This window comes from Drosophila sulfurigaster, chromosome X, assembly GCF_023558435.1.
Source record: "Drosophila sulfurigaster albostrigata strain 15112-1811.04 chromosome X, ASM2355843v2, whole genome shotgun sequence".
NCBI lineage: Eukaryota > Metazoa > Arthropoda > Insecta > Diptera > Drosophilidae > Drosophila > Drosophila sulfurigaster.
In genome coordinates, this window is record NC_084885.1 from 27,927,592 (window position 1) to 27,946,667 (window position 19,076).

Genomic DNA, 19,076 nt, shown 5'->3' on the forward strand with positions numbered 1-19,076 from the left:
TTTCCTTACAATAAAATGTAATAATTTCCAATTTGCAATGAGATTCTTCGAGTAAAGTTTTTTATTATTAAAACACAAAATAAATAGAAAATTCTCTTTGCATTTTTTCTACAGCAAAATCTGAGTTCTGTTCTTTGTGTTTAGCTTGGGTTTTGGTTTTGGTTTTGGTTTTAGGGGTCTTGGCGTGATGTTCTTGATGTTGTATCTTGTATTTTACCTGCTTGCAGAGTTTTGCGGCCTTTTGGCGCAAAGAAAACACACACACACACACACACACACAGAGGGAAAATGAAGAAGATGTTCAGGCTGGCTAAGAAGAAGAAGATAAAAAAAAACGCAAACGCAAAATCAACAACAATAACGAACAAGCAAAATCAGTCGAGTGTTTTGCCAAGCTCGAAGGGGCGGGAAGAGGGAGTGAGAGAGGAGAGGGGCAGGCAACAGTTGTGCTGATTCACAGCAGGCGAAGAAGAGGTGCCAAATGGGAAAAACTGGCCAAGAGGCGAGCTGGAAAATAAACGATGTTGTCTATGACAAGGCATGACGGTAATGACGACGACCACGACGATGGACTTGGACTTGGAGTTGGAGTTGTGGAGAGTTTTGCAGAGTTGGAGCTGAGTTGAGTGGAGTGGAGTGGAGCGGAGGATGTAGCCAAAGATTGTTTCTGGCTCTGTGTGTGTGTGTGTGTTACCTGGACTTCGTCGTGTTGCTGCTTTTTATACCCGTTACCCAAAGGGTAAAAGGGTATTATAAGTTAGTGCTGCCAGAGAATGAGTCTGTTTATGATTCTTGAAAATTTGGTTTCAATCGAATGAAAATTGTGGAAGTTATTTAAGAAATACTTTTGACAATCTGGTATATTTTGCACACTATGGTATATTTTGCACTCTATGGTATATTTTGAATTTAGTATTATAACAATATCCCAAATATTGCCTTTGTAATATTTTAAGAATTAAAGGATTTGCGTGACAATTTGGTATACTTTGCACTCATGGTATATTTTGTACTCAATGGTATATTGGGAACAATTTTATTCATAATTTTAGTATATTCTTTGTATTAGTTGCAATGGCTGGCATTCTGGTATATTTTGAATGTGGTTCTATATCAATATACCAAATATATCATAGGAAATATTGTTAGTATTAGTTGATTTGCCTGACAATTTGGTATACTTTGCATCCTATGGTATATTTTGTAATCCATGGTATGTTTTGCACACAATGGTATATTTTGATTGTAATACTACATCAATAAACCAAATATAGCCTTTGGTATATTGCTAGTATTAGTTGTGTTGGCTGATATATTGGTATATTTTGGTATATATTTCTGGTATATTTTGCACTCTACGGTATATTTTGAATGTGGTAGTATATCAATACACCAATTATAATCCTTGGTATATTTTTTGTATTAGTAGCTTTGATTGGAAATCTGGTATATCTTGCACTCAATGATATATTCTGATAGTAGTACTATAATATACCAAATAGTAGTACATTTAGTATATAAATTTCGGTATATTTTAAGAATTTATTCACAATGCATCTCGTAGGTATCTCGTAGTCGATCACACTCGACTGTAGCCTTCTTACTTGCTCGTTTTAGCCGCATCATTGTCGTGTTTTTGTTTTTGGAATTTTTTCAATTCAAGGTTTCGTTGTGCTACCTGTGCCTCTCGCTCTTCACACCTCACACCTCACTCTTTCGCTCTCTCTCTCTCTCTCTCTCTCCTTCTCTCACACATTCCAAGCTGGTTCTGCACAATCATGCGAGAAGTAGAAGGAGGAGACTGAGACTGAGACTGAGACTGAGACCAAGACCAAGACCAAAAGAGAAAGAGAGAGACACTCGAAACTCGGAGGCTGCTGAATGCTGCTATCAATGGCAGCCTTATTTTTAAGGTCTGTCTGCACTTGCCTCCGTCTGCTTCAGCTTCAGCATCAGCTTCAGCTTCGATTCGTCTCTCGTTCTTCTCGTTCTCACTCTTTTCACTCTGGCACTCTGACTGGCATCATAAATCATCTCAAGTGGCTGCCGCTCTGGCTTTGGCTTTGGCTCTGCGCTTTTGGCCAAATTCAGCTATTTTCGTTTTTCATTCCTTGTTTTTTGTATCTATAACTATAACAATTTGCAAGTGTATCTCAAAGATACACACACACACGCTGTCAGTCACATTTTGACATTTTTGTTGCACTAATTTGCGCACTTGAAAGATACAAAGATACACACACACACACACACACAGTTTGAGATACATTTTTCGTAATTTCTGAGCCGTAAAATTATTGTAACAGGTAAACGCGACGCGCCGCCTGCTGCATCCATGAGATACAGATACTGAAATGTATCTTTCAGCTCCTTTTTCTCTTCCTTTCTGTTTTTTTTTGCGCTGGCGTTAAAACTGACAACAGCTGTGCGCCACATTTGCAACGCAACTTAATGCGCATTATGATGTTCATTATGATCATATTCTATATAGCAGAAGAAGAAAAAGAAGCAGCAGCTGACATCTTTGATTTTCGCTGAAAACATTCTTCCAACAGCTGTGCGAAATTTGAACTCATTTTTGGGTTCCCATCAAACATTAAATCGCAAAGTGTTGAAATCAAAATTGACAAAATTGAGAGAGAAAAGTATTGAAAATACTGACAAAATAGAAAGCAAAGTGTTGAAATAAACAATCGACAAAATGTATAGAAAAGTATTGAAAGCAAGTCTGCAAATGATTGAAGAACTTATCAATAAATAATTTTGGTATTTACTAGATCAATATTCAAAGCTTTTGGGTTTTACAAATTTTGTAAAATCTTCAAACTTAAAGCTACCAAAATTAAGAGCAAATTGTTGAAGTAAAAACTGACAAAATTGAGATAAAAGTGTTGAAGTAAACGATCCGAAAAATAAAGCGAATAGTGTTAAAAGCATATCTGCAAATGATTAAAAAACTAATTCAAAACTTATCAATAAATAATTTCACTATTTATTCGATCAAAATTTAAACTCACTTTTGGGTTTCCAAAACATCATAAAATCCCAAAATGAAGATAAAATTATTGAAAAATAAACATCCACAAGAATACAGCAAAAAGTATCGAAACTAATTCAAGACTTATCAATAAATAATTTCGCTATATTTTGTTGATCGAAATTTAAACTCATTTTTGGGTTTCAAAACTGTTGTGGGAACATCATAAAAGATGAAGATAAAAGTATTGAAATAACAAATACAATGTTGAAACTAATTCAAGACTTATCAATAGATAATTTCACTATTTACTTAAAGCTTTTGTGTCACAGCGGAAAAACCTGCTCAATTGGAAAATCCTTTGATTAGTCACTTCAAGCAAGAAACTTGAGATAAAGCTTAAAAATAAAGCGAGTTACTTCAGGAAAAAAGTCTTTATTTAAAGCAAGTTTTCTAATTTAAAGCGAAACACTTTCTTATCATCGCTTTTCATCCCTTTTCACATGTGGAAATTTACTCAGTTGGAAAAGTCTTTGATATTATTACAGTTGAGACAGTTTTCCACAAAATTGAACCACGTTCGAAAACTTTGTAAAATGGAATTCTGCATTTTTGGGGCAATTAAAATGTTGTTGTTTATTTTTTGTTTGCGAAAATCTATTTTTAACTGTTGTTTGTTTGCACACATTTCGTTTCTCACACTCCACGAACTGAGAAGAAGAAGAAGTAATGCTTCCTGGTTCGCTGACCCAATCAATTGTCTATAGCTTTTGTTAAATGATTTATTTCCCAATTTGAATGCGAGAAGACGCCACTTTTTTTTTTTACCGTCGGCGAGTTGGAGGCGGACACAAGACAGCGAACCAATAATAAACACAAAAAGTGTGTAAAAAATAAACAAAAAACATAATTGTCTAGGCAGTCAGTCAGTCAGTCAGTCAGTCATTCGGTTCCCTAAATTATGGTACAATAAGAAGAGTAATATATTAACTTTGGGGCAACTAAATATTACTTTTGGAACTCGAACTCGAACTCGAACTCGAACTCAACTTTGTTTAATTAATGGCATTTGTTGTCAGTTTTAATTGAATTTATGTTTTTATTATTTTTCCAACATCATTTATTTGTTTCTAGTTAACACTGTCCAGACCAAACTTGTTTCTCCTCTTCCTCTCTTCCTCTCCTTCTCTCTTCACTTCGAACTTCGATGTTTGCGTTACGCTTTGCCCTTTTTTTGTCTTTTTTTTTTTTTTTTGTTTAGATAATTCCGATAACTCTTTTTCGTAGCTAATTAATAAGAAATGTTTTCAGTTTGTTGTTTGCTAAATTTCGCAATTTATAAACTTGAAGAGATAATGTTTTAAAATATTTCTCGACATTTTAACATTTTTTCCTCTTTTACCTTTATTTCATTATTTTTCTTTTATTCACGTTATCACATTACTTTATTATGCTTTTTCTAAGATTCCCATTTACTTTTTTCCATACATTTTTAAGCTTTAAATGTTTAAGTTTTAATGCTTAAAATATTTCTCGAAATTTTAACATTTATTCCTCTTCTATTTACTTTTATTTCATTATTTATCTTTTATTCACTTTTTTCCATAAATTTTTAAGCTTTAGATAATGTTTTCAAAATTTCTCGAAATTTTAACATTTTTTTCCTCTTCTATTTACTTTTATTTCCTTTTTTTCTTTTGTTCACTTATCACATTAATTTTCCATGTTTTTTTTCATTGCAAGTTTCCCATTTAGTTGTTCTTTTTATAAATTTATAAACTTTAGATTAAATATTTTTCCAAAATTCAAACACGTTTTCCTCTTTTATTTACCTTTTTTCCATTATTTTTATTTCACATTATTATTTCTAAGCTTTTTCCTTGTAAGTTTCCCATTTACTGTTTTCACTTTAATACACGCATCTTTTTATTTTGTCTCATCTGCAATACAATTTTCCATTTTCCGTTTATTTCGTGTTGGTTTTTTCCTTTTCATTTTGCGTGCTTCTCAATTTCCCCTGCTCTTTGTTATTTTCCATTTTGCTTGCGACAAACTCTATTTACTTTTCCTCGTATATTCTCATTCATTTCTGTATTTTCCTTTTGTGAGAGAAACAAAATAATGCTTATCTTTAGTTTGTTATCATTTTTGCACAAAGAACTCTGAACTTTAATTCGCTTGAATCGAATTGAACTCAAATTAACACTTTGACTTGACACATTATTTTAATCGTTAATTAATTGATTTGCAATCTTTTTGCTGAGGTTATCAATATTTTGTAGAAATGCGATTAAAGTGAATGCTGATAAGCAAAATTGATTTATAATAATATAATATTACAATACTATATTTATTAGTCATCTCAAAAACATTGCAAATTATCTTAGAAACAAATCAATTGCTTTACACTAAGAAAATATTTCATAAATTTGGGATTATTTAAGAAATAAATCTGAAATTTAAAATTTCGATTAATAACTAACCGAAAAGCAACAAAGTACAACATTTATCAATTATCAAAGGAAAAAAGAGAAAATAATTGCTGCACAGAAATGTTGGCAACTAAATTCCAAATTAGTTTTCATTTGTATGAATTGAAATTGAATTTGCACCGCTCTTTTAATACTTAATTAATTCAGTTTGCGTATTTCATGAAGACTGCAACAATTTTGCACAAATTTTATAAAAGTTCATAGTGCAGTTTATTGGAGCGAAAAGCGAGTTTGAAAATCATTTTACGCATATGCTAAAATTCACCTTTTAAATTTCACACGCAGGGGGAAATTCCCAAATGCAAAAACCCCCAAATTGAAATGTCACCAAAAACAAGTGAAAAAGAAACAAACAAACAAAAACAAAGTAAAAGTAAAAGAGTTGTCTTTGAGATGACGTTAGAAATGTTTTTGCCTGCTTTTGCTTGACGCAGCAGAGTTAATGATAACAACAACACCCAAAAGAATGAACGTACGAAGAGCGTTGGAAAAAAAAAGGATACGGTTGATAGATTGTAAAATATACAAACACACACACACACATACAATTTTGTATATTATTGTATATGTGTGTGTGTAGATTGTATAGATAAGAGTATATAATATAGTTTGACCTACATTTGTGTTGCGTTTTCTTTTGTGGTTCGCGGCGACGTCGCTGCCTCAGTCGCTGTCCGCAGTCCGCAGTCCTCGATGAATGATGCAGTCGCTGCTGCGCTGCCGCCGCCAAAGCGGCGCTGCACTTGGCAAACAGGCAACCAACAAAGCAACAACAACAAAAAAAAAAAACGCAAACTGCAGTTACTTTGCAGTGTCTCCTTCTGCTTCTCCTTCTATTCGCAGTTAGTTGTTGTTGCTGTTCTCGTTGTTGTTGTTGTTGTTGTTGTTGCGGCGGCAATAGAATATCCAAAAATTGTGGTTGCAGTTGTTGTAGTTGTTGTTTTTATTTTTCACTTTCGCGACACTTTTGCGACACCAACAAATATATATAATATATTTTGCTCAACAATTTGACATTTATCTTTATTCGCAAGTCTTTTTTGATTTATTTCATTTATTTCATTTGGCTTGAGCTGCTCTTGCTGTTGTTTTGCTTGATTTTAATTTTATTTTTATTCGTATGTCGTTGTTGTTGTTGCTTGCACTTGAAAAAAAAATATGGCAAAAAAAATAATGAAGAAGTTGTGATAACGAAAAGAATGCAATAATAATATTTATATGCTGTTGTTGATGTTGTTGTTGTTTGCTGCTGGGATGCTGTAAAAGCGCGTCTCACACACACACACACACACAGAAAAGACAGGCAAACTCAAGCATGCAAAAAAACATACACACGCAACTCATACAGACATACACACACACACGCACTCACGCATAGACACGCAACGCAACGGGAACGGTAAACGCGCTGATTATGACGATTAAATGCGCGACACACGAAACGAAACGAAACGAGAACAATGAGAACACGCACCGACAACGTGTCCAAACGCTTCAACGATTCGAACAGAACTAAACGCGTGCCTGCCTGCTGCTGTTTGCCTTTGCCTTTGCCTTTTACCATTGCCTGCCTGACACAGCCTGCCTTGCTTGCTTGCTTGCCAGCTTGCCTGACTGCCTGCCTGCCTGACTGCTGCTGTCTCTGTCTCTGTCCGTCTGCCGGAGCCGGCGTGTCTGTCTGTCTCGCCGCCGCCGACGCCGTCGAATGTTGTTGGCTTAGCCTTTCAGCGTTAAGAGAGCAGGCGAGCGCGTGAGAGCGCAACCAAAAAAGAAATATGTGTAGGGAGAGAGCGCGCGTACATATTGCAAGCAAGCACAAATGCAAGGCAATTGCCGAGTGCAAAGTGTGCCGCTCTCTCACTTGCTTGCGCTCTCTCTCTCTCTTGCTGAGGGCAGATGTAAAAGAATATAAAAACAACAACACAACAGCATGCGGGTGGCTCTCGCAGCCTCTGTAACTGAACTTGATTACATTGATGATGCTGCCGCTGTTAACTGCGGTCAACGCTGTTAACTGCGAAAGCAGTAAAAACTCAGCAATATGCTTATCAAAATATTGAATTCAATTTTAGCAAAATCAAATTGGCAAAGATATAAACTTTACGTGTTTGAAATTGATAAATGTGTTTAACAATTTTAATGATATATTTCAAACATTATTTACTTTCTATTCAAATTCTATTCATTTCATTTATTTGAGCTACTAATATTTATCTAAGAATCTTATTTGAATTTTTTTTTGTAATTTTTTACGCATTTATTCGACTGCAATTTAATGATTTTTGTCATTTGTTATTGCGTTTTAGTTGCGTTACTTTTTAGCCGCAGCATAATTTACTTTACATGTGCAATGTTAGTTAACAGTGAGGATTTTACATTCAACTCTTGCGCTCTCTCAAACATTGCGCTCTCTTAATTGCTTGCTCTCTCGCTGTGTCGCTCTCTCTCACCCACGTGACTGTTATACTAAGTTTACAGGATAGCCAAGGAGCGCTCAGCGCTGTTAGCGGCCACAGGTTTCTGTTGTTGCGATGCTGTCAAACAGCTGTTTCATGTTGTTTACGACTCGCTGCGTATAACAGTTGTTGGCTTAATTAATTGCGTTTAATTAAATACGAAAATAACAAAAGAGTGCCAGCAATCAAAATTGCCATTCATACTTTTATAGCTGCTCGATTAATCTTCATTAATATTAACACATTCAATGCGATCAATTTGTTTGTCTTATTGTCTGTTTTTCTTTATTTGTTTTTTTTTTAGCACAATTAGCTTTACTTTAGATGTATTGATTTTTGCCAAGATAGTTTATTCTTCTTATATTGCAAAATTGAGCTTGTATCTGCATAATTTGTTATGTTTATAACTGGCGAAAAACAATAGCTAACATTTTTATGTAATAACAGCAGCATCAACTGTTAACGACGCTCTCTTTGAGCCAGCATTTTAAGAGCATAAGAGAGCAGCTGCAGCAGCGTATAACAGTGAGAGTTTATGGCGAATGCAACTCTTATACGGATGCAGAGCATCGGTAGAAGAAGGTTGCGAAATTGACTAAATTGGCGAAATTCGGTAACAACTTGTTGAGGATATTGGCAAGTGTATAACAGATGCTATAATATTACAAAATATATGTATGTTTAAAAGTAAAAATTAATTGCAATGAATTTAAGTCTTAAAATACGTATAAATTTGAATAATTTACTATGTGTCTTTTTCTTTATAAATATCCTCACAAAGTGTCATCTCTACTTTTGCAGTCGCGCCTCGTTTCTTATCAAGATTAATTGAGCAATTCATGTGTTATAAATGACAGTCATAAACGTAAGCCAGAAAGAGAAAGAGCGAGTGCAACGGCTTTCGCAAGCTCAACCCAAACTCAAGACGTAATTTGACACCTCATCTGTTTGTCTGTCCCTGTCTCCCTCTCTCACACACCACCCGAAGTGCCAAAAACTGCAGTTGGTCTGCTCGTCATCGATAAACAGTTACAACACACACGCACACACACATGCACTCAAACATATTGAGACGAAGAACAGCAAGAAATAATAATAAGGTCAATCAACGGACGCAGCGGGCGGCGACAGCGCAGTTGTCAACAGCTGCGCGCCGACGCAGAAGGAGAAGGCCGAAAAAGCAAGCAGCGCAACGTTGACTGCGCAGGCAGCAGGCAGATTAATTGCGTCGTCGTCATCTTCCGATGTCTGCGGCGTGAATTTATGAATTTCACATGAGCGATGGGTTCCCTGCATTCACTCTCTCTCTCTTTCCCAATTCCTATATGCCATTGTCTCTGTCTCACTTACTGCGCGCTGTCATCATTCACTCCCACTCACTCTCTTTTGCTGTGTGCGATGCTCTCTCTTCATTTATGTGTTGCGTGCTTGACTCTGGGCGTGCATGTATGTGTGTGTACGTGAGTGTGTGTGCACCACTTGAGCGCCAGCTCTCAGCGCCACTTGAGGTCTCGGGCTCAAAGATCTGTTGTGTTTATTCTTTCTCTCTCCTCCTCCATCTCTGCTATTTGCTGCGTGGGCCCGCATTGTTGTTGTTGTTATTGCTTGTTCTTGCTGTTCTTGTTCCGCGTGTTTGTTGTTGTTCTTGTTCTTGTTCGTTGTTTGCTGTTGTTGTTAACATTTGTTTTTGGTAAAATGATAGTATGATATGATATGATTTATGTGCACATGAGAATGCGCTCGTGTGTATGTGTGTGTGTGTGTGTGTGTGTGTGTGTGAGCAATGCTTGTAAACATGTTTGTTGTACGCAAGTGAAACTTTTTCAGGCTATACATTACTTTTAATTAATTGAGATGAGATCAGATTGAAAACACAATTCAATGCAGCTTCAATTTCAATTCAAATCGAAAACGTTGAATGTGATTTCTAGGGACTTTCATAATAATAATTTCAAAAATTCAAATGATTTGTAATATTTTTAAATTCTGTATTTCAGTTTCCTTAAATATTCTGTTCTTTTTTTGAAAAGTAGAGGAACAAGAAATGTTTTTTTTTTTTAAATTAAAAATAGAATTATATATTTTTCTAAATTTCATACATTTATAAAGCTATTTTATTTTATTTTTAAAAAAATGAAATAATTTTTTTATGATTAATTTGACTTGAATACAAATTTGATTACTATTTAATTTTTATTATTTCTATTTATTGATTACAAAATTCGTTTTATTTTATTTTTTAGATTGTATTTATGAATTAGTGTTTTAATTTTGAAATTAATGTGGTTTTCAAAATTTGTTTTTAAGTTTTAATTTTTATTTTTAAATTTTAAATTTTTATTATTTAATTTAAATTGTAATTTTTATTTTAAATTTGATTTTAAAAAATTATAATTTTAATTTTTAGATTTACATAAATGTGCTTTTCAAAATTGTAATTTTTATTTTAAGTTTGATTTTAAAAAATTATAATTTATTATTATTTTTTAGATTTAAATGTAGTTTTCAAAATTGAAATTTTTGTTTTTTAATTTAAATTTGGTTCTTAAAGATTTAATATTAAATTTAATTTTTTATTTTTGAATTAAATTGATTTTTTTAGTTTTAATATTTATTTTTAAATTTAAATTTTTTTTATTTTATTTGTAATTTAAATTTTTATTTTAATGCCGTCATTAAATCATTCTGTCTAATTTATTTCAATTATTTATTCAATCACTTTCATAATTTAGTTCAAATTTAATTTAAAATATGGCTAACAATATGAAATTTGAATATTTTTCAAAACAATTTGAAGAGGCAAAATTTAGTTGAAATAAAATTCTGTTTAAACTTTATCTTCAATTTTGCAATGCTTAAATTATGAATTTTGTTTTAATTTTTTTAATGATTGAACAATTTACAGTTCAATTCAATTGGCTTCAATTGGGAAGAAGAAAACTGAAACTGCAAAATGCAAAATGCCATTTTTAATATGCTGAATTGAAGCATTAAATAAGCATAATTTCAACAGTTGATTTTTTGTTGTTGCTTCTGTTCGTAACTCTTTTCAATTTGGCTTTCAATTTAGCGCAGTAATTAAAAATCGATAAAGTTCAATTGAAAATTGCAAGTTGAATGCAACTTTTTTTCTGTTTTTTTTATTTGTTTCTCCATTTTCCCACAACTGTTGCAAATTCAATTTCAATTTGCTGCCTGGCTAATTTGTCTGTAATTAAGCCAAATCAGTGGGCGATTAAACAATTGAAGATAATTACACGAGAATCGAGAGAATTGAGACCACTCCAGAGAAAGAGAGAGAGAGAGGGAGGGAATTACTTGAGCTAATTGCGAATACAAAATACGAAAAGTCGAGGCAAGCAAAGAACTCAAGAATTATGCAAATCAGATTGAAACTAAATCCCGAGTGTGTGTTGATAGAGCAACAAGTTGAAAGGGCACCAAAAATAATTAATAAAGAAATAAATAATACGGAGGGGAGCATCGCAGTCGACGCAGCTGGACGCCGAAGAAGAAGAAGAAGATGAAGAAGAAACCCAACAAAACTCCTTTAATGAAGTGCGCGAACAATGCGAGAAACATAGCTAAAGAGCATACTCGACAGCAAGAGACCCTGTACTTTATATTCTTTTAATGCGAAGAGGAGGAATCGATGTTGATTCAGATGTAGAAGAAGAGGAAGATGAAGAAGAAGAGGAAGAGGAAGAGGAAGAGGAAGAGGAAGAAGAACCCAATTAATCTCCTTTAAAGAAGTAAAAGCATACTCGACAGCGAGAGACCCTGTACTTTAATCTCTTTCAATGCGGAGGAGAATATCGCTGTTGATTTAGATGTAGAAGAAGAGGAAGATGAAGGAGAAAAAGGTGAAGAAGAAGAATATGAAGAAAAAGAGGAAGATGAAGAAGATGAAGAAGAAGAAAAAGAAGATGAAGAAACCCAGCAAAACTTATCTAATTAATTAAAGTAAAGCCAAAGCATACTCGACAGCAAGAGACCGTGTACTTTATCCTCTTTCAATGCGGAGAGGAGGAATCAATGTTGATTTAGATATAGAAGACGAAGAGGAAGAAGAAAAAGAAGTCGAATTAATCTCATTTAAAGAAGTAAAAGCATACTCGACAGCAAGAGACCCTGTACTTTATATTTATTTAATGCGGAGAGGAGGAATCAATGTTGATTTAGATATAGAAGAAGAGGAAGATGAAGGAGAAAAAGGTGAAGAAAAAGAAGAGGAAGAGGAAGATGAAGAAGAAGAAGAAGAAGAAGATGAAGAAGAAGAGGAAGTTGAAGAAGACCAGTTAATCTTTAAAGATGTCAAAGAATTCTCGACAGCAATAGACCCTGTATTTTATATTCTTTTAATTGGAAAATCGAAAAGTACAGAATTCTGTTGTGGAAATCGCATTTGAATCGTGTCACTTTATTTATAAGTCAATGTTAATAAAATAAACTTAAAATTTTCAACGAGTTATTGAAGTTTTGCACATTCTAAAGAATTTATTCATTGAATATTCTGCCTGTGTTTAGACCATTAAATTAAGAGACTAATAAAACACAAGCTATCAAATTTACTAAAAATACTTTAAACATTAAGTTTGGTACGTATAATAATAAGTATAGTCCTTATAATTCCTAAAAATTTGGTTGATATCGCAAAAAAAGTTTGAAGTTATTTTGTATGGAGAAAAACGCTTTTTTTCTATGGTTGCTTTGGTTGCAAATCTGGTATATTTTGCACTCTATGGTATATTTTTTATTTAATGGTATATTTTTAATGCAGTGTTGTGTCAATATACCGAAAATATCATTTAATATATTTTAGTCTTTTTGCAGTATATTATTCGGTATATTTTAAGAATTATACCGCCTGTCTTACTTGGTTAAATGAAACTTGAGCGTTTTAAAATCTTAATTCGAGTTTTATGTATTTATCAAATAAATACTTTTTTCAATTAGATTATCATCAATCCATATTTAGGAATTGCTTCAAATTTAATTTAAGCTTCAATTTTATAGACTCAAAGTTAAATATTGTTTTAAGTTTAAACATTTTCAGCTCTGCCACATTTTGATCATGCTCTTTTAGAGCATTTTTCTGAAAGTGAGACGATCAAATGCGAGTATCCCACAGAGTTGAAATACAAACTATGGATGTGTGTACAGTTATAATTAAGTGATACACATAAAGCGAGAGAGAGAGAGAGAGGGAGAGAGAGGGAGCGAAGTATAAATTTTTCTTTTACTTTTTTTTGTTGTTCTTAATGATTGTTTTCAATTACTCCACAGACAATTGAGTCAACGGATTCGAAAGGTGAGTAGACAAAGAAAGATAGAAAGAGACAGAGAGAGAGAGAGAGAGAGAGAAAGGGAGAAGAGTTAAAGTCGATTGAGTCACTCAAAAGCGAGAGGAAGGAGCGCCTTTTAAGTGTTTACGCTTGTTTTTATTAATTTCCATCATACATCTTCAGCTGTCAGCGTGAATCTTCTTCGCCTGCTGTTTGCCTTCTGCCGCCTTCGCAACTTCCACAGCAACAGCAACAACAACATTGGAAAAGTCAGAGAAAAAACAACAAACTCAACTTGCAACTTCGACTTTCAACCGTTAACGAGCTGCCAATGATATTTTCAACTGAAAAGAAATATCTTACGATATTTTAATTCCCCAACCCAAAAAAAAAATTTACCAAAAAATTACATTACGGAGGCGTTTCTAAAAAACAAACAACCGAAACAACAAATCAAACAAAACATAAATCAATTCAACGGGCAGTAAAAAACAAAACAAGTACATAAGTAAAAATTTAAAGAAATATATATATATTATATTTAAGAAATATCAATAATAAATAACAACAACAAATAATAAATAAAGAAAACGGAAAGCAGAAAAAAACTCGCTAATCTTTATGAAAATACAAGCTAAGCTTAATGATTAGGTAGTTAAAGTATTATTTCTATTATTTATAATAATAGAAAATATTGTTGTTTACTATCGATAGTTTTTGCAAATCTTAAATCAGTAAACCAATTCTACTTTTAATAGTTGTTTGATTAAGAGATACTTAATGCTTAAATATCCCTTAAAGGAATCCTCATAATTGTCAAAAATAATCGAATATTTCGTAAAAATTGGCAGCACTTTTTATTATCGATAGTTTTTGCTAAACTTCAAACTGCAAGAGTTTAAATACATTTGATAAATAGTTTGTGTTAAATAGAAATCAATTGAATTTGAAATTTATTTAAGAAATTTCATAAAATGATATATTCTAAAGTAGTTAAGAAATAGTTATAATATAAATTATGACGATAGTAATATCGATAGTTTTCGCAAATCTTCAACCAGCTAATTAATTCATTTTTTAATAGTTATTTGACTTAGAGAAATGTAACGCTGAAATGTTCTTTCTTTCTTAAAATTTGACAGATTTGTTTAAATTTAATGAAATTTGGTTGCTCTTAAGTGAATGAAAGGATATTAATTAAATTATTTACTGTTTACTATCGATAGTTTCTACACATCTTAAGTCAGTTAATTAACTTTTTTTTTTTTGGAGCTGTTTTGTTCAGTGAAACACAATGCGTAAATATTTATGAAGAGAAGCCTGTTAATTTGTTAAAAATAATCGAATATTTCTTAATTTGTTATTGACAGTTTACTATCGATAGTTTCATTCATCAAATAACTTTTATTAAATTCCAAATAAGTTGAATTCAATTGAATCTGAAGTTTATTAAGAAAATGTCATAAAAAGACACAATTAAATTTATCGAAAAAAAAAGCGAAATTAATTGCTAGCTATAATATAGTAGTAATGTGTGGCAGTAAATGTAAATTGAAAGCGAATTGAATGCAGTTGAATGTCAGTTGACAGTCGATGAACCATTTCAGCGAGTGAAGCACAAAAAAGCGAAATAAACGAGACACACAGAAAAAAGTCGGCTAATCCAAAGAAATGTCTTATTAATGCCACAAGCTAGGCCATCGACAGTTTTGTTGCTCTCTCTCTCCCACTCTCTCTCTCTCTCTCTCTCTCTCTCTGGCAAGGACAATAACAATTGCAGTTTCGTGGGGAGCAGGCACGAAAGTTTACAGCTAAAACGATTCGAATTGCCAATTTCATGCTTCGAGTGCAAGGCTTTCAATCAAAAAAAAAACCGAGCGAGAGAGAGAGAGAGAGAGGAAATCGAGGAAAGGAAATGGATATATAAATAGAATACAGTTGGGATATATATCTGGAAGAGTGTATTAACTTGCCCGACAACTACTCGACCCTGTCTCTCTCTCTTTCTCTCTCTCTCTCTTTCACTCTTTCTCTCCCATGTCAGCGACACTTTTCATCCTTAGTCCGCAGATGCTTTTCCACATACACAATTCTCTTGCTCTTCCCTCCACCTCCCATCTGTCTCCTTCCCTTCCCTTCCTTTCCCTTTCCGATGCTTGCCACATTACGTATACGAAGCGTGGACTCTATGTCTATCTCACGCGATTTTTATGGCACATTCGTGAGCTTATTGTAATGAATTACTTTGGGATTCGTTTTCGTCGCCGCTTCTCCATCTCTTCCTCCTCCCTCCCTCTCTCTCTCTCTCTCTTCCTCGTTTTTTATGATACCCTACACAATAAAGCATATCCCAAGGGGGGTAAACTTAAGAATAGCTTTACATCGATATGGATTCCAAATCCAACTCATTTTAAACGATCGATTTTAAGCTGCAATTTTATATCAATTTCAAATCATTTCCATTCTACGGAATTTCTTTCTTTTAGTGAATTAAGTAATTAAGTTTTTTGGAAACATTTTTTTGCTGGCAATATAAAATGTTTCACATCTGTTAAAGGCTAACTAAAAAGCATTCCAAATATCTTTAATCAATAAAGAAATGTACAAAATTTCTTGAGCACATCTGAAAGTTATTATTACAAATATTTGCTCAGAAAGTTTCAACAAATTTTAAAGTTCTCTAGTATACACAAAATTCTTACTTGAGCACTTTTGTGTAATATAGTTTTTTATTCAAAATTAAAATAAATTTGTATTTTAATATTAATTTTTAACTATTAAAGAAACGGAAATTGAAATATTTTATTTAATTTCCGTTTTAAGTTTATTTTAATTGTAATTTATAACTTTTAAAGTTACGGAAATATCACACAAAAAATACAAATTATTATCGGGTAATAAATTTTCCAAATTTATAAAAAAAACTTTTAGAATATAGAAAGTTATTTTGTGGGCACTATTTATTAATACTTGTATATGTATTGTAATATTTTATTTAATTTTTTTAAATTTTTAAATAGACATTTCATTTTAATAGTTATATTAAAATTATGAAAATTATTATTATTTATTCATATATTATAATATTTCATTGATATTTGTTAATTTTTTACTTCAATTTTAATTTATAACTATTAAAGTTACGGGAATGTCATAAAAATGAACAAATTATTGAAATTGATTACTAAATTGATTGTTCATCGGGTAATAAATTTTCTAAATTTATAAAAAAAAAAACTTTTAGAATATAGAAAGTTATTTTGTGGGCTCTATTTATTATTATTTTTTTTAGTATAATGTTTCATTTAATTTGTATTATATTATAATTTTTGTTTGTATTTATATTATAATATTTAATGAATTTCCGTTTTTATTTTATTTATTATTTACAACTATTAAAGTTACAGAATTCAAATCCGTTGAAAAATTTCACTGTAGAAAATTTCTGTTCCAATATGTTCTTCATTTAATTGAATTATTTTCAGAATTGTTGTTGTTGTTCTACTTAAATATATTTTTCTGCTTTAAAGTACAGGGTATCTTCAAGTCGTGTACTCCATTCGCTGTCGCAGTTTTTCTATTTTTTTTGCTGCTGTTATATTTTTAGTGTAATCCATGGCAATGGTCGTTAGTCTGAGGCTCGGTTATTGACTGCATTCAGTGGAAGGGGGGTCGACGGGGGGTTGCTCTCTCTCTCTTTCTCTCTCTCTCTCTCTCCAGCTTGCAACTACTCCCTTTTGCCCCAGTGCCCGACCAGTGCCTTTAGCTGTGACATGTGGTATTTGCTGTAATCATAATTTTATGTCCATCTAAGTAGCTGCGCATGACGACTGTCAACGACACTGCAAAGGACTCATCTCTGTCTCCTTCCCCTTCTCGCCCCCTTTCTCCACTCTTCATCCGCCCCTCTTCTTTGGTCAAAATGTGAAGCTGTGTGTGTGTGTCTGTGTGTTAAGTTTTAGCCTCGCTGTCAATCGATGTCTTAGGCTGTCGCTTGCACGCTGCTGCTTGCCACGCCCCCAACGCCCCCATCGTCTAGGTGCCTCCTTGCGGTTGCATGCCACAGCAACTGGCAGTTGACATGCCGCAGCTGCCAGCACACAAACTAATCGATAACATTAATTGGACTAAACTATCGATCACCTTTTTCTTCGCTTACAAACTTGAAATGCTGCTAACAAAAGTTGCTCTACACTTAAGGCAATATTCTTAGTTATTAAGTCGTTAAATTAACTCTTTAGCTATATCGATTATTAGTTATAGTTACTATTTACTATCGATAGTTGTCGCTAATGGGAAATCAGTTAATGAATTCCTTTTTTAATAGCTGTTTGATTAATGGAAACTAATAATTCATACAAAAAAGCTTGCCAATTGTCAAACTAATCGATTATTTTGAGGAAACTAGCAGCACTGTTTACTATCGATAATTTTAGTTGAACTTTAAACGCCTGCAAATCGAGTGGGCAAATAACTTGTTTGAAGCAGCTGACTGCGTTTGAAAATTTGTCAAGCTTTGTTCGATAAAAAGTCTAGTTTGACAGTTATCGATAGTTTCGATAACAAATGCATTTTAAGTCGTAGTGGAATATTTTATTAGTTTATTTGCTATTGAAGTAGTCGCAATAAGATATAAATTAATAATAAAAATGGAGATCACATTTATCGATAGTCTCGATAATAAGTTTTAGTTTAAGTAATGGTGGAACATTTTTATTAATTTATGTGCTATTGAAGTAGTTTCAATAAAAACTAACAATAAACAAAATAACAGGCATTGATTCAAAATATAAATGTATATATGGTATTTATCGATAGTTGCGATAACAACTATAGTTTAAGTTTAAGTGAAATAGTTCTCTAATTTATTTGCATTTTTGGTAATTGTAATAAAAATAAAATTATTAACAATTGAATTAATTCAAAATAAAAATGTGGCTAACATTTATCGATAGTATCGATAACAACAACAGTTTAATTTACTTTTGTTTCTCAATTAGTTTGTAGCAGCAGCTCAAATGCAGAAGCAGTAATTACAAGTAAATAAAAAGTTTTCTGTTATCGAGTTATCGAGAGAAGTTATCGATAGTAACGATAATTTATCGAAATTGATCGAGTTGTAAATTCGCTGCTTTAGTTGCCTTCTCGACGTCTTCTTCACATTGTTTGTGCGTGTGCAAGAAGGAGACAGCATGAACTGGGCAATGTTGTGTGTGCGAGTGAGAGAGAGAGAGAGAGAGAGAGAGAGAAAGAACAACAAAAAGTTGAAGCAGTTGTTTTGCAAGCCGCACTTAAATTCCCTTTGACTCCCCCACCAACTTCCTTCACACTTTCTACTAACTAACACTCTAACTATCTCTGTCTCGCTCTCACTATTCTCCCTACTGTTGCTGTCTCACTCTAGCCACAAGAAGCAAATCATTAGCTGTGCATTAGCGGCGTTGATGTAGAAAATTTGCTACACATGAAACGTTTACGTTGAATCCTTTGAGTAAGCAAAGTCGCAGATGCAGCTACACACATACTTATGTTAAGACACGCACACACACACACACACACACACTTAACACACACACAGACACACACACTTAACACACACTCAATACACAATCGAGAGAAGCAGAAGAGAAAAAGCTGGCTGAATGAATGAGACGAGATGAGAGGCCAAAGAAGCAGCCAACTCAGAGGCAACCTGAGGCAAATCCAATGCCAAGAAAGAGAGAGGGAGACAGCGAGTGAAAGAGTGAGGGAGACAGCGAGTGAGAGAGAGAGAAAGACGAGGTTAAAAGGGGAATCGGGTAGCGATAAAACCACGTAATCTGCTAGTGAGTTCTTTAATTATGCTGCTGCACATGTACACTGAGAG

General features: G+C 33.1%; 1 protein-coding gene across 7 annotated transcripts in view; it reads right to left on the reverse strand.

Moving 5' to 3' along the window:
• The window catches only part of LOC133849395 (teneurin-a), a 348,228-nt gene that overhangs the window by 184,330 nt on the left and 144,822 nt on the right, over window positions 1-19,076 (reverse strand). For 2 of the 7 annotated variants that reach the window (XM_062285448.1, XM_062285446.1), the window contains exons 1-2: window positions 6,842-6,989; window positions 6,088-6,613 (exon numbers count right to left, since the gene is read on the reverse strand). The exons of 4 other annotated variants lie outside the window; for them this stretch is intronic. The gene's annotated coding sequence lies outside the window, so the exon portion shown is untranslated. Of the gene's footprint in view, window positions 1-6,087; window positions 6,614-6,837; window positions 6,990-19,076 lie in introns of those variants that run through there. One more of the 7 variants, XM_062285447.1, reaches the window with a different exon arrangement.